Here is a 16,935-nt window from a genome sequence, read left to right on the forward strand (position 1 = left end):
AAAACCTGGATGAGTTAGCAGTATAGGGTAGTGGATAAGTGTGTAGGCCCTAGAGTGAGACATCATCTTGGGCAAGTCCTAGGATCTTTTTTGTGCCTTGGCCTCATTATCTTTGTTAGGTTCCTCCAGATGTAGACCTAGAGACCAGGTTTCAAAATTCAAATACTGGGAGGTATTCCAGGAAACAGTGGTAGAGAGTGGGAAGTGAGCAGGTGGAGGTAAGGCAGCCTGTAACAGGTGAGTTATCAAGCGTGTTACAGTTGCAGACAACTAGAGTTTAATCCCTCTAGGGAACTCTGTGAGCCAGTGTAGACCACATAACTCAGAGCTGACCCACTCGAGGAGCAATCCTCTCAGTCATTGATTGAGGGATGCTTCTAGGAGGTGTTAATTCTCTGGTACTTCTGGCCAAAATACTGCAGGAAAGTGGACTCTGGTACCAGGCAATGATCTCTGGCCAAGAGATGCAGCTGTAGGAACTGGGGAGTTCTGCCTCCCTGCACTAAAATGGGGAGGCTTGAGGGGAGATGGACAGGGTGCAGGCAGCATCTGCTACACTCTACCTAGAAAATGGGGGTGATAATAAATGTATTTACCACATATGGTGCTTATGAAAATCTATATGCAAAGCTCTTAGGACAGTACTTGGCATAAAATATGTACTTGATAATGTTATTATTATTGTTAAAATCAGATTAGCTATGTTTGGCAAAAATGCCCATCAATGAGTTGTTTGGTGGTATCATTTGCTCATGTCAAAAAAGGGAGAGCAGAGGAAGCTCTCCACTGAAGCAATCTGTAAAAGCATTCCTATGCTGCATGGGCAGCTGGGCTGGGGTCCTGTGATGTGCCCTCCTGCTCTGCTTTTCCGTGGTTATTCAAATCAACACGCCTGCGGCAGCCATGTTTTGTGCCCTGAGCTACATGCCACCTGCTCACCTCATTTCAGCTGCAGCCGTGGTGAACAGGTCCAGTATTGCCACCAGGAGCCTACCTCAAGCACCTGCTGCAACATCTCTAAGCTTCTTTCCTTGAGATTTTTTTTTTCAAAGAAGGGCAGACTGGGTGTTCATAGGATTTAGTGCCCCTGTGGGGCATTATAGATAATGAAGACCTAGTCCTTATCCTCTGAGAGCTGGTGGGGCTGAGTAGAGATGGTAAAAGAAAATTATTAAAATGTACATGCTAAATTAGAAATATATTGGAGGTGTCCTGAGGAGCTGGAGCTGGAGGAACCTTGAGAGAAGGAGACATATGAGCTGAATCCTGGAAGTTGAGTAGAAGTCGAACCAGCAGAGAAAAGGGAAAGGTATTTCATCCTGAGAGGCCAACAGGCAAGAGGGTATGGCACCGAAGGGAGAGCAGATGAACAGTCTACTGCGGCTGGGCCAGGACTGCATGGGGCACGGAGCTCCTGAGATGAGGGAGAAAGGTGAGCGGGGTGGAACAGGAAGGCCTTGTTGTGTTATGCTTAGTGTGTGTGGACTTCCCTCTGTAGGTAGTGGGAGCCTCCACTCTCCTGTGAGTGGGAGACTTTTACTCACAAGAGGGTCATGACCAGATCTGTCCTTTACCAAGTTTTCTCTGGTGCAGTGGGAAGGGTGGCCTGGGGTGGGGAGAAGCCAGAGGCAGGCAGATGAATCAGGAGGCCATTCCAGCAAGGGAGGAGAACAATAATGACAGCCTAAACTAGGACAGCTGAGCAAGTGGGACTACAGTGATTTGCACAATCAATTTTTTTTAAAGAACATGAATTAGAAGATGGAAAATAATGATGGGAGGGAAATGGCGGCTTTTCTCTTGTTAGAGGCAGAAGCCAAGCATTTGGAGAGAACTGCCCCATCAGTTTCTTTCTCAAATGGCCCACTGATTAAGTCTTATTTTCCTTCTCTTGAAATAGGCCCCAGAAGGATGGTGCCACACCCCTTCCTTTATATCCAGATTCATTTCTAGAAGGCTTGATCAAATGAACCAATATCAGCATCTCCTTCATAGGTCTTGGACAGAATATTAGATTCCTTGGCTATTTTTTTGTTTCTTAATGTATGGGGCTCTTTCCTAAATGGTACATCAAAAGATGCCTTTAAAACATGCATTGGAATGCGGGGGAAATAATGTGGGCTCATGCCAACCATTTGCAAGTGTGATGAATGATTTGAAGAAAGATGCTTGCCAGGTTCATCTTCCTACTCAGAGGTTGGGTAAAATATCAGATGCAATATAAATATAGCCTTTTAGGGGAAAGTCAGAAAGAAGAGTATCCCTGTTAGAGATGGGCCAAAGACTAAGTAAAAAACCCTGCAATTATCCAAAAAAAGAGAAATAGGGCAAGGAGAATGATTTTCATCATGTGACCTACAGAACTCTGGAAACCCATCTGTAACGGTTTATGATTAGCAGATTGCAGAGATACCAACATCTATGTGATACATTCCAGAACAGTAATGTTATCCTTTTCCCTTAGTGAATAATGAATTATTATACAGTAAAGGAAAATTATACAGAACAGCACTTATTTTCACTCAATGACAATAACTTTATTCTTGGATTTTACCACCTCCAGCTTTCTTGGACTGTTATTTTACCTCCAGATGTGCACAATGTCTTACCAATTAAACTACAAGAAGGAAACAAAGGTTTGACACTTGAATATCATTTGATAATACATGCTTTCTTATATTTGTAGTGTAGAGACTATTTTAATCAAGTTGATGCATCTTAATAATTATGCATTTGATAGAGAATATTATGTTCTGTTGCATTTCTGGGTCAATTCCCTATTAGCTCTTGTTCTGCTAGTCTGCTTGTAACATTCTGCAGACCCCTGGCACCATTTTCAAAACTGAGGTCCTCCTGAGTGCATTTGGGAGAATGGCAAGCAGAGTTGGGTAGTAAACATAGTGCAGCTTTCTGTAATGTGTTTCTTTATTTGATTGAAATGGACAAATACACATATATTATGGAATAAATGCAAAACGTATATGCATTTCTGAGATAATATGAAATCACGAAGAAATTCCACATCTAGAGCTGGTTGCTCTGAAGCCCTTCCTGAACCTCTCTGCCTCTGTTCTCCTTACCTCCTCTCCCTAGGTTTGCTTTCACTCTACTCTTGTTCTGGGTGCTTTGGAGGAAGTTATTGAAGCATAACCTTGGAAAGATGCTGGACTGGAGTTAAAATAATCTTGTCTTGTCTCTACCACTTAGTAACCATGTTATTGCAAGCAGAGACATTAGACAATTTGATCTGAACATTATTTCTCTATCTGAAGCATGGAGATGTTCTTAACGATCTCACATAGTCACAAAATTTGAAATGTAATCAGATTGCTAATATTAAACTTGACTTTAGTCTCCCATGCAGTCAAATGACTATAAAAATTCAACATTTTTTTTTTTTAATCACAAAATCAGGATTCTTGAAGATGGGACACTGATCTTTCTTTGTGCTGGTCCAAGCTTTTTTTTTTTTTTAAACTTAATTTATTTCCTAATGGTCTTAAATTCTTTTGACTCCAATGCTTGTTGCATATTAAATGCACTGGAATATTTATTTTCTTCCACAAGGAAATGTAGCCTCTTGGCACTCACCCATCCAGTCACTCAGGTTTCTGTTCAGACATCACTTGTCAGCGAGGCCTTCCCTGACCAGTGACACATTTGCCCCTTTCACCCCATCCTAATCCCCTTCTCTCACCCTACCCCTACCTTTTGCCATCATATTTCATACCACTGCCTGATGAAATATTATGAATTTGTTTATTGTCTGTCTCTCATAAATAAAAAATAGCTCCTCCAGTGGGGGGTGGAGGGGTGCATTGTCGTTTTTTTTCTCATTGCTAAATCCCCAGTGTTTAAAACAGTACCTGACTCATAGTAGGCCCTCAATAAATATTTGTAAAATGAAGGAAAGAATGAGTTTTTTTTCTGAAAAGATATGCCACCCCTTAGGTCTTTCATGTCCTCATATTTAATAGCAAAGTGGGAAAGGGATATTTCTTTACTCTAAAATACCACCATTGTAATTGTCATGAGAAATGCCAACTGATGGTTGGCTTCGGAGTAGGGCAGACCTGTGGGGATGGTGTGTGGGTGCACAGCCCGTCTCCCTGGGAGGGCGGGGTCAGTGGAAACCTCTCCTGCTCTGGCCTCCTCTTACGTTGCAGTAGTGTGGACCCAGTGTTACCAAAGCTTTTGATCTCTTTCTGGAAACATTCTGGAAAGCTGCGTTACAGAACAGAAATCTTTTGATTTTCAAATATTGGCTCAATTTTTTTTTTCAAATAATTTGCTTGCTGAACAAAATACTTGATTGCTTTGTAACCTCTTTGGCATACCCTTTTCAGCCCCCAAGAAGCCTGAAGGTTAGGGAGGGACACATACACATGCTTAAAATGTCCTGCTAACCCTTATGCCCTACTTCTAGCCACTTGGGCTGCAGAGCGGGTGGGCTCTGAAGCCCTGTGAGTGGCCTTATTAGGTCTGGCAGAAATTTATAGCTTGTGGCAGGGGACATGGAGCGAAGAGCCCTAAACTCCAAATTCCAAATCAGCTCAGTCCAAATCCCTCTCCCTGTGTCGGACTCTCTTTACCATGCTCCCTTCTGCAGCTCCTCCCAGCTTCTGCTAATTCGGTTTTTCTCTTTCATGTATATTAAGCTCAGAGCACTTCCGACACAAAGACACCCTTCACTGAGCCTTGACAGTGACCTGTATAAGCTCCTATACTCTCCCTCACAAGCTTGTAAGAGACCTTGTAATTTCTGATGGCTGTGAATTACTGATTTTTGTCCACCATCAGTGCCTAGTACAGAAATTTGCCTGTACATCCTGCACAAGAAACACTGGTTGAATGTGAGCTTCACAAGAGTAGGGATCTGGTCTGTTTAGTTTCTAAAATGACATTTAACACTAGAACAGGGTCAAATGGTGGTATACAGCTGTCACTCCGTAAGTACTTGTGGAATAAACGAATGACTGCTTTCCTCACTTCACATTTTCTGTGTCTTCTGTCAACTGAGCTGCCTGGACTGGGACTGAACTTCCACCATCCAGACTGTGTGCCTCTTCCACACAGTCACAACCCAGCCATGCTGATGGGGAGGGAGCCATTGCCATTAGTAGATCAGAACCATGCCCGTGAAATCCTTCACTAGGACATGCTCAGCTTGAAGAATGATTTTCCTTTAGGATATGGCTTCTTAAATTGCTATGTATTAGATAGAAGGCTCATGTGTCATGAAAAAAGTTAGAAAAAAAGTCTTCCGAGCTGAAAACAGTTCCTGATTTACTAATATTCATTCTTATCACAGAAAAGCACAAGTGATGGTGACCAGCAGCTTCTAAACTTTGTTGATGAGTGGCTTGATCAAGGTAGCCAAACACCCAAGTTTCTGTCTGCTCCAGCAGGTCACATGCAGCACCAGAAGGAACTGCAGAACAGTTTCATCCCTGGCGTGGTTCACCCAAGACTTTACTCTGCCTGTGGACACTGTCCCCTGACCCCTAGAGGATTTCCTCCTTCACCGCCCATCCCCTGATATGTCCTCACACAAATCTACCTTGCATTGACTTTCAATTTCAATTGAACTGGGAGTGGAGGGAGTTTTCCCTTAAAGTAAAAATAAGAAAAGAATCTGCTTCGTACAGGTGCAATGACCTGCCTTCATGAAGAAAGGCTCCCTGGATACCTACAACAGAACCCAGTTTTGCACAATAACCCCCGCTGCAATGTGAGGCTCCGGAGTAATGTGATCTGTTTTCACACAGCCTGGTGTGAGGGTGCTGCTGCCACTCACTCTAAAGGTTACTATCTCTCTTTTATTGTAATTACAAAAGCTAACTGCAAAACCCGAAACCTTGCTGGGAAATTGCCTGCCTACACAAAGAACACAGAGACCCTATCGTTTCAGAGTTTAGTTCTTTCCGAGCCTCTTTATAAAGGAGTTTTTGTCTGCCTCTGGGGCTCCAACCATGGAGGAGCTACAGATCCAGGTTAGCTGATGGCTTGGAGTGTTTCAATGGAGAAGGCTCTCTCTGGAGATAGGCATATAGGTGCTTTACAATTTAGCTTGCAGAAGTTAAGTAAAACTGCAGCTGTGATACAGCATAGATGGTGGGAAGAGGGAATACAGAAAGAGAGACAGATTCCTACTAAATGATGTCGTCTGTTATTTCAGATCCCATCAGCTTTCCTTGAAGGAGGTGTTACAGTGTGTTCATTCTCCCGCTGTTTGCTTTCATCACCCTCGCTCTCAAGGTTTGAATACTATAATCACAATGCAGAGGGTGTTGGGAGGTATTTATTTTTATCCCGACTGCCAGCATCATCACAGTGTGTGTGATCCAAATTTACACTCTGCATATACACAGCATGTGGCCCTGCTGCCGAGCCAGCTGCTTTCCCTAAGGCTTAGGCACGGTTAAGTTTCAAGTTTTGCCTTATCAAAAATGTGATGGCAAAAACGTGTGAGTGAAACCCACACTCACGGCAGCTTACTTAGCAAATATTGAAACGTGTGATTTGTTGTTCGTTGGGACTCAAGAAGGAAGACTGTGTGTGTGTGTGTGTGTGCGTGCGCACGCACACACACACTAGTTATTGCAGACAGAGCAAATTCTCTAAACCAACACCCAATCTCCCTGCTCTCTTTACTGAAAGAAGCTTGATTTCTCAGGGCAGCAATGTGCTTAGTTCAAAGATCACCTTTCCCTTGAGAGAGGGTGTGGCTGTGTGACCAGGCTCCAACTGACTAGATTTATTTTGTGAGACTTCCAGGAAGGCTTCTTAAAAGGGAGGGAGGAGGTTTTTGCCCTGATCCTTTCCTTTTTCCTCCCAGCTTGAAGGCCGATAGGAAGCAAATGCTCTCATCAGCCATCCTGGACTCTGAGGTGGATTTGAAGATAGGCTGTGCATGTAAGTGGCTGGAGCAGAGAGAGTGGCTGGAGCAGAGAGACAGAAGATCTCAGTTCTTGGAGACTGCTGCGCCACTGCACAGCCCTGACCTGCTGACCGAAAATGCATTTTTATGTGAGAGAAAATACCTTTGCATGTTTGAGCCCCTATTTTGGGGTCCTCTGTAGCCAAATGCAATTTGTAACTGATAGATCAACTTGAGGTTTAACACTAACCAAGGCCGGATTCTATAGGTTAATGTGCAGAGACTACAGAGAACAGTGCCTGGCACTGAGTGCATAAAGCCTAGCTGTTGACACCCGCTTGGGGAATTCTCACATTTACTCAACATCTCTGAGTTTACACTTTAATGAAGAAATATCCATTTTAATTTGGCTTCATGCTGTGATTAAAAGTTCTCTATAAAGATGTAGACTGAACATGGTTGTCGTATTCAACATTCAATCCATGACATTTGATTGTGTATTAATTTGTTTATTTATTTATTCACTCAGGAAATATTTATTTAGTACTTGCTTTGTGAGAGGCAGAGCTTTAGATATTGGTGGGGCCTTTAAGGGGTGGTTCACAAGGAAAAACTAGAGGTAGACCCTGACTTCAAACCAGCAGACTGGGAAAAAAGATAATTAAAAGTAATAATAACCATGTTTACTTAGCACTAACTATACCAGATGCAGTGTTTTTATATATATTATCTCACTGAATATTAATAATCTTTTGAAATACATGGATTCTATTATTTTCTTCATTATACAGGTAAAGAGAGAAGTACAAAGAGATTAAATAGGTCGTGCAAAGATAGAGTAAGCAACGAATGGGAATTTACAGAATTTCTCTTTGTGCACTCTTAATCTCTGCAATACCAATAACAATTCAACAATTTATTTGCAAGGCCCTGCACTGTGCTATAGGGGAGTGGTTCTCAAAGTATGGTCCTGGGACCTGCAGCTGCAGGGTCACCTGGAAAATGCCAGAAAGGCATATCATCAGCCTCCCCTAGTCCTACTGAATCAGAAACTGTGGGGTGGGACCCAACCATCGGCGTTGTCTTTCTTCCTTTTTTTTTTTTTTTTGAGATGGAGTCTCACTCTGTTGCCCAGGCTGGAGTGCAGTGGCACAATCTTGGCTCACTGCAACCCCTGCCTCCTGGGTTCAAGCAATTCTATCTCAGCCTCTCGAATAGCTGGGACTACAGTGGCCCACCGCCAAGAGATGGGGTTTCACCATGTTGGGCAGGCTGGTCTTGAACCCCTGGCCTCAGGTGATCCGCCTGCCTCGGCCTCCCAAAGTGCTGGGATTATAGGTGTGAGCCACTGTGCCTGGCCCTATCTGGGTTTTAACAAGTCTTCCAGGTGATTCTGATGCCCCTTGAAGTTTAAGAACTACTGTAGTAGGGAATAAGTAGATGACTGAAACTTATTTAAGTTAGTAAGAGGGAAAAGCAAGTATAAAAATAACTACAACTCAAAGCAGACAAGATCACGTGCACAAAGGAGGCCTGGAATCCTGCCAAGTTTGCGTTTACTGCCAGATTTTCTGACTTTTCAAGAGAAACTGGGAGTCCAGAGTTTAAGAGGGAATTTCCCTCTTAAATGTGAAGACAAAATCAAGTTTAAAAAAAAAAATAGCCAAATAAAACCTGTCTTCAAGGCTAGTGCTTTTAAGTGCCTGAGAGCCCCTGCTGAGGACAATAGAGAGGCAGTCAAGGTAAATTTAGGCAGACACAGGCGGGGAAGAGTCTACTTCTCTGTGTAATTTGTATTCAAAAACTAATAGGAAAGTAAGACAGAAAGGTCCAAAGATAGGTTTGTATGTTCTGAGACAGTTTCTACTCCTCAAGAGCTAGAAAATTTTAATTTTACTCCCTTTTAAGACACAATCTTCAATCGTATATATCTAGATTTATGCATGTTTTTTATCATTTTTTTTCTTTTGATGTTCTGTATAATTGAATCCAAATTCGACTAGCTTAATCTGATGCCTCGATTGGCATTAAGGGCTCACTGCGTATGGCTTTTCTGAGGATTCCAATTTCTTTTTTAATTGTATTCAATCTAGCAACCTGTACTTTTTAACACTATCCACACTTTTCATTTATTTATTTTCTCATGTATTCATTTAAAATAACATAGGCAAATGCAGTAAGAAAGTTTCAAATCTTTTTTTTTTTTTAAAGAATTGCTTTTTAAGGGAAGTCCAATATGTAAAAATAGATGTCAAAGAAGTTTCTCTGACTCAACCAGGAAAGAGTGAAGAGATACCTTCTGGGGTGCCACTTGGGACCCGTTGGAGCTACGAAAATCACTCTAACAAAATATCCAAATATGAGGTTGGTGCAAAAGCAATTGTGTTTTTTACTGTTATGTTTATGGCAAAAACTATAGTCACTTTTGCATCAACCTATGATTGAAGAAAGAAAAGCTGGAATCCTAATAAAATGGTTATGCTGCCAATTTTTTTCTGGAAGATAGCAGCCTGGCACAATAGCTTGAAATGCTCATTCTTCAACTTCTTTATTTGGTAAATATTTATCGAGTACCCTTGGCACTGTGGCTATGTAAAAGTTTTTTAAGAGTGTGTGAAATAAAAGTTAGGGGGTCGATGTCTGGCAGATGTTGCTAGTTGCCTTCCATAGTGTCTGGACTCCAAGACAGCCCCAGTGATTCCTAACTCTTGGGATTCATACTCTTATATAAGGGGGTCTCGGTGCCCAACAGAATATAGCAGAAGTGATGGAGTATCACATCAGAGATGAGGTTATAAAGGCCGTGACTTCCATCCAAAAGTCTTTTCTTCTCTTCATTCCTACTAATAGGTCTCCAATTTCTTTCAAAGCAGCAATGTGTCCAAAAACCAAAACCAGAATGACAACTGCAACAAAATCACAACTCCTCTCCTTTTCTTGAGGCCAAGGGTTTATGTGTAACACAGTTCTGGCCAGTGTTATACCTGGAAGGTTTCTAGGAAAGCTTTGGTTTCCCTGCTACGGGCACCACCCCTTCCTGCTCTTCTTGTTTCCTGTCATATAAATGTGGTGTTGGTGATGGAGTAGCCATCTTGTGACCATGAAGCTACTATGAGAATGAAAGCCACATGGGGCTGGGCGCAGTGGCTCAAACCTATAATCCCAGCACTTTGGGAGCCCAAGGCGGGCTGCTCATGAGGTCAAGAGACCAAGCCATCCTGGCCAACATGATGAAACCCTGTCTCTACTAAAAATACAAAAAAAAATTAGCTGGGCATGGTGGCGTGCGCCTGTAGTCCTAGCTACTGGGGAGGCTGAGGCAGGAGAATGGCTTGAACCCAGGAGGTGGAAGTTGCAGTGAGTCGAGGTCTCGCCACTGCACTCCAGCCTGGCATGCTCTGTAAAAAAAAAAAAGCCACATGGTTTGGAGAACGCAGCAAAAAGCCAGAAGGAACCTCCATCCCTAATGGCTTTGTGAACCTGTTATACCCTCTCTCCACTATCTACCTCTAGAGCAGAGCTGCTTTGTAAGTATATTGTAGCATGAATGGTGCCTCCTGACATTGTGGATGCTAAACCGCACAACTGCAAATGGTGAACCTGCTCTGGGTTTCTTGGTGCCTGAGGACCCAAACAAACACACAAACAAGACAATCCTTAGTGAATTTAGCTATCATTGACCAGATTTTGTGTTTCTGTCAGCTGCACATACTCCTAAGTTATAAAAAATTTTAAATAATAGTGTTCAAAAATTATGAAACTCAAAGAGATCTTATTTTCCTTTCACTTCTTTATTTAAATAAAATGCACTGGGTTTTAAACAAAAAACCAGAATTTTTTATTTAAAAATTCTGGGTTAAAATATAAAGCTTAACCTTCCCCAAAGCTTCGGTTCCTTAAGTGTTGGTGAAGAGATTGACAGCAGTGACCAGACAGACCACAAACATATTGGCAGTGATCTCAGGTTGAAGAAGAAATTGTAGGAAAGTTCTCTCCATACTCTAACTCAAAACAAACCAACAATGGAATAGAGACAAGCATTGACATCGAAGTGGACAATGTTTCTGGGATATCACAATTGTTCTCAGAAGTACTACTATACAGTCTCATATAATTTACTAATACCTTCTTGTCTTCTAATTCTGCTGGCTTTTTATTGTTGTTCTATATCTTAGTTGGTTAAAAGAACATAAATTTCAGACTAACCTAATTCAGTTCAGCAAATACTTTCAGAGACCTCATTTTGTAAAACCTATCACAGTTGTAATTATAACAATAATAATTGCTGTCATTTATTGATTATATTTTTTGTCAGATTTTGTGCTAAGACTTTATGCATTTTACCTTATTTATACTCACAGTGGTCCTATGAATGAGGCAGACAGGATTATTCCTACTTGGAGATCACAAAGGAAAGGATTAGAGCAGGGAAGGCACTTGACCCACACATGTAAGTAGAAGAGCAGAATTTGAACTCAAATCAGTGCACTTTAAAGCCTTTTAACTTACAGGAATTTGAGGGCAATAACCAGTCACTTGGTTGAGGTGAGTGTTTCCTTTCTCCTCCAGTTCTGAGCCAATCAGGAACAGACCAAAAGTCAGATAAAGATCAAGTCATCTTATTCTTTGTCACTTTTTCCAGTGAAGGAAAATACTCACCTATTTGAAGGGAGAACAGTCAGACAAGGGCAAGTCCTCCCTGCCCTACCCCAACCAGGCAGACCTTGCATGGGTCATGTTTGTTACCAGAGGAGGCAGGAGGCCGGTGGGATGTTCGTTGTGTCTGGGCAGATTGCACGGAAAGAGAGAGCCAAAGGAGCTCAGGCACTCACCCTTTACTGCACTCTGCAATCAGATGAACCTTCTCCTCCTGGAGGATGGGATGGGAGGTGGTAGGACTGGTTGAGGGCAGTGGGTGGAGGCTCTTGTCTGTGGGCTGAGAGAGGAGCTCATAAAAGGGAGAAGTTGGTTTTCCTCCATCAACTCTTACATTATCCTGTTGTTTACAGCACTGGACTGTGAGATCAGAAACCTGAGTTTCAGCTCTAACTCTACTCCAAATGATGGAGTAACTTTCAGAAAGTCAACTATCCCCTCTGAGCCTCCATTTTCCCATCTGAAAATGAGAGAGTAAGACTAGTTGAACTCTAAGCTCTGTTTTACTAATTCAAATCTATGGTTTTATGAAAAATGAAGAACGTGAAATTTTTCCTGGGTATTTTTACACACTCTACCTTGAAATGCCAAGGAAACTGTCCATTCTGGCTGCTATAACGAAGTGTCATAAACTAGGTAGCCTATGAACAACAGACATTTATTTCTCACAGTTCTAGAGGCTGGGAAGTCCAAGATCAAGGTGCTGATAGGTTCAGTGTTGGCGAACACCCACGCCCTGGTTCATAGGTGGTGCCTTCTTGCTGTGTCCTCACAAAGTGGAAGGGACAAGGCAGCTGTCTGGGACTGCTTGTATAAGGACATTAATCTCACTCATGAGGGTTCTGCTCTCATAATCTAATCATCTCCCACAGGTCCACTCCCTAATACCATCACCTTGGAGGGATATGACCATTCAGACCATAGCAGACCCATCCAGTGTCTCTGAATTCAGTGCTGTTAATAGAAGAAAACCTAGAGGTTGTCGTCAACTGTCTTGTTCTACAGGTAAGAGGATTTAGGCCTAGAGAAGGTGAGAGACCAGTGTTCTTGCCTGAAGCAAAGCTGGTTGATGTCTAGTGTGTCAGTGTTTGGCAATCTCTAGTGCCACCTTCACAATTTTAACATTGATTGGTTCTCAATGATGTTAGAACTAAACTGTTAAGGGGAAAGGAGATGTGCATGGGACTGTTTTGGGAGTTTCGAGGGAGGAGAAGGATGAGGATCAGCACTGTAAGGTAAGGGGGATAAGCTGAGGGGGAGACAAGAAGGTGAAAGGGGATAGGAGAGAAGCTTTAGAGCTGGAAGTAGGGCACATCAGAGCCACTACTAAGGGAACAAACAGTTTTATTGTGAGTCCACAGAGTATCAAGCACTGCACTGGGTGTTTTGTGCTTTTTTGTTTGTTTTGTTTTGTTTTGAGATAGGGGTTTCCCTTTGTCACCAGGCTGGAGTGCTGTGGTGCTGTCTTGGCTCACTGCAACCTCTTACTCCTGGGTTCAAGCGATTCTCCTGCCTCATCCTCCTAAGTAGCTGGGATTACAGGCACGCACCATCACGCTCGGCTAATTTCTGTATTTTTAGTAGAGATGGGGTTTCACCATATTGGCCAGGATGGTCAAACCCCAATATCTTGACCTCGTGATCTGCTTGCTTCAGTCTCCCAAAGTGCTGGGATTACAGGCGTGAGCCACCGCCCCTGGCCCTACACTGGTTGTTTTATAAACATTATTTAATTTCAATATGAGGGAGAATGATGTAGGGAAAAAGAACTGGGGACCATGCAGGGAGTATAAAAGAAAATAAGCCCTAAAACTGGAGATGGGACAAAAAATGTGGGAGATGGCCTAGATTTATCTAGAGGGAATCTCACTTGGGTTATAGGTGGATGTATGGTGTGTGTGGGACCGCTTTGCTGTAAAGCTGCAGGGCAGGCATTTTGCCCTGAGATTTATGAAGAACTTTCCCCGTGTTTTCCCACAATGCACTCCTCATAAAGAAGCTTCCTTTCCAGAGGATGTGTAAACTGAGGTCAGAGTGTTGATTAACCATTGAGGTGTCCACTTTCAATCCTGTGTTGTGTATGCCAGTATAGGTGGCAAAAGGAAAGATTGCTCATTTATTCTATTTTATTTTTTGAGACAAGGTCTCACTCTGTCACCCAGGCTGGAGCAGTGGCATGATCATGGCTTACTGCAGCCTCAATCTACTGGGCTCAAGTGATCCTGCTGCTTCAGCTTCCTGAGTGGCTGGGACCACAGGCATGTACTACCTGTCTGGCTATTTTTTTTAAGTGTTTTTTAGAGAGGGGGTCTCACTATATTGCCCAGGCCGACCTCAAACTCCTGGGAGTTCAAGTGATCCTCCCACCTCCCAAAGTGTTGGGACTGTAGTCATGAGCCACTGTCCTCAGCGTAGTTTTTTCTTTATAGTTTACATTTGCCCTATGGTAATTCTTCACCTGCTATTTTTCAAATGTAATGGCAGCCTGGGGACTGCTGGGCGAGTGGTGGGGGTGCAGGAAGACTCACCCAAGAGTCAAACCAAAGATCTCAGAATGTCTCTCTTATGAGTACTCTGATAAAGGCAAGCTCAGTTCATATTTATGAGAGAGTATCATAAATAAAAACAAAAAAGAAACCCCCAAACAAACAAACAAACAAACAAACAAAAAACCATTAAATGAAGCTTTAAGTTCCTGTGTGGTGCAGCAGTCCTAATTTGCCCTTTGTGATTTATTTTATATCTTGCTTCCAGATGGCAATGAACACGTCTTTCCACCACTATGGGGAGGACACTTGACTTCAATAAGAAGTTACCCACAAAGAAAGGTGGGGCTCAATGTGCAGAGCCAGACCACCTTGGACCTCGGCTGTTAAAACACAAAACACCTTTTTAGTTGTGTTTTTAGATCCATACTTATTTAAAAGTTGTTTTTAACTCCTTCTCTGGGGAGCTTCAGTGATGGGGAAATCACTATTTCAACAGTCTGACCCTCTCCCATGCCCATCCCAGGAACCAGACTGCTGGGCTTGGCCAAGAATAAATGGAACTTGAGTTTCAAAACCTTCCTACCCAGTAAAGTTTCAAATTTGTAGCCTTTGAAGACAGAGAAGATGTGAAATGTAGCAAACTGTCTTGGACATTAACCAACAATTGTTTGGAGAATTCTCTTGCCTGTTTGGGAAACAACCTCTGCACAAACATGAATTAAATAACCCTTCTTTATAATTTTCTTGGTAACTGGGACTGTAGACCTCTGAAACCCTCTTATCTGCCTAAACATTCTTTGATCCACCCACGTTAAACAGAACAGGAAAAAGGTTTTGTTTGGTTTGGTTTTTAGGCATTGTCACACCCTACATGGAAACTTTTTAGATTGTATATTAGACTGGCCAAATTAAAACATCTAAATATAACACCTCAAAACGTGTTGTTTATAATTTAACATGGAAATGAATACAGAGTAAATTCAGCTTTGGGTTAAAAAAAAGTTTAACAAAAGTGATCTCGGGTGAGGAAACTCCTTTCTGGTAATTTGATGTTCTTGTCCTTTCCAATCTCCTCACTCTCTTTTTGCTGTCATTTGAAATCATAATCCATTGAAATCAACTACATCTATTAAAATCTATCAAATCAACTTCTGGTAACTGTTAAAATCCTTTTGTCATGTTAGCACTTAAAAAATGGCATCAGTTCTGTTACTTTAATATTATAACCCCTTTGGGGGTAGGGAGATTAAGAAGTAATGTGTAGAACAAAAGAAGAAACTACACAAGAGATCATGAAAATTTAAGCTGTGCTATAATCTTAAGAGAAAGCAAAATATACCTCCTAAATGAGTATCTATCTATACTATACACACACACACACACACACACACACACACACACACACTCATACACATTCAATTTCCTTGGAAAGAAAATTATCAAGGAAATCTGAACTTTTAGTCAATTTATTATTGTTTCTCCAACATATGGATACCTTGTGATATATTCTTAAATAGAGGAGCTATTAGAACTTCTGGAGCTAAGTTATACTGAAAATATGATCAAACTTTAAAAAATACATAAGAATGAAGGAATTGAAACTGAATCCTTACTAGGACTTCTGAAGTCTGCTCTGAATTGAAACGAGGTGGAAAAAATAAACTATAGTTGCCAGGTGAGGACTCACATTGTCTCATTAGGAAATAGGGACCTAACCCTCGTATCACTGAGGGAATTAAAGGAATTCCTACATTAGTTACTCTTTGATTGTTCTGAAATCCAAGTCCAAGTTCCTGTAATGCCTGATGGTAACTTCTTCCGAGCCAAGGTAAAGGTTAGTAGAACACAGCATTTCCAGGTTGTGATGTGAGATGCACAAATATGACATGCTAATGTTATTTTTTTAAATGTTATTCTAAGAAAAGATTTAATCTTTGCAGTATAACTTGTGTTACTATTTACTGATGTAAAGAAAGCCATGACTACTAGATTGGTGGATGGATTTTGGTGTCAATCTTGAATTAGAATCTTGGCTTTACTGTTTTTGTTTTGTGACCATAGGCAACCTAACTTCTCAGAGACATAGTTTCTAGTCTGTAAAATAAGTATAATAATAATCTCTAGTGGGGTTGTGTGAGGATTGAGTGAGAAAATAGGTAAACCACCTGCTGTAGAGGTCAATCCCCCATTGTCTTTTTCTACGACTCACAAGTTTTTAAATTGCTAACATTAAGACTTCTCACACTTTACCTTTGGAAATACTTTTTTAGGTTTCTCGGAAGTGTTTTTGTCTCTCCTGATCTTTAATATCCTTCTTCCGTGTGTTTTCTTTTTTATCCCCGTTCTTCCCTCCTTGATCTGATATTCACCCCAATACTTACTTAAACCTCCCATCTTGATTTCTCTATCCAACTTCACCTTCTTCCTTTTTCCTTCCCTGCAACCAGAGAACTTCTTTGATCCTCAGTACTTTATCACTCTCCACAAACAATTCAGCTAATATTACCCGTAAAAACATTATGGCGTTGCAAGTAATTTTCAAGGAAAAAAATTTTAATACATTCTCTTTCTGTCTCTGATCATAATCTTATATTTAAAAAATGTATTTTGTAAATAGCCAAGATAAAGATGTTCCTGGAATAGTTTGGTGCAATGGAAAAAGTACAGAAAGAGGGAGGTCAGTTCCTGTCCAGCTCTTTGATCTTTGGTGGGTCCATTTATTTCTTAAAACCTCAGTTGCTTCATCTGTTAAAAAAAAAAAGCAGTTGGATGATTATCCCTGAATTCCCTTTTGGCTTTAAAAATAGTATATAAATGGCTATCTCTATAAAAAGGCAATGTTCTTCTGGTACTGGCTAACCCAAGAATGCAACTGATCCTTATATCATTTTTGTTTTTTTTCAGTCAGTC

The 16,935-nt window shown here is 41.5% G+C and overlaps 1 long non-coding RNA gene across 1 annotated transcript; it reads left to right on the top strand.

The window, feature by feature from the left end:
• Window positions 1-6,753: 6,753 nt before the first annotated feature.
• LOC144581604 (uncharacterized) lies at window positions 6,754-15,073 on the top strand. The gene is made up of 3 exons (XR_013532641.1): window positions 6,754-6,915; window positions 12,409-12,541; window positions 14,291-15,073. It is a non-coding gene; the product is annotated as an uncharacterized LOC144581604 (long non-coding RNA).
• The last annotated feature ends 1,862 nt before the right edge of the window (window positions 15,074-16,935 follow it).

The sequence above is a fragment of the Callithrix jacchus genome, chromosome 2, assembly GCF_049354715.1.
Source record: "Callithrix jacchus isolate 240 chromosome 2, calJac240_pri, whole genome shotgun sequence".
In the NCBI taxonomy this organism is placed as follows: domain Eukaryota; kingdom Metazoa; phylum Chordata; class Mammalia; order Primates; family Cebidae; genus Callithrix; species Callithrix jacchus.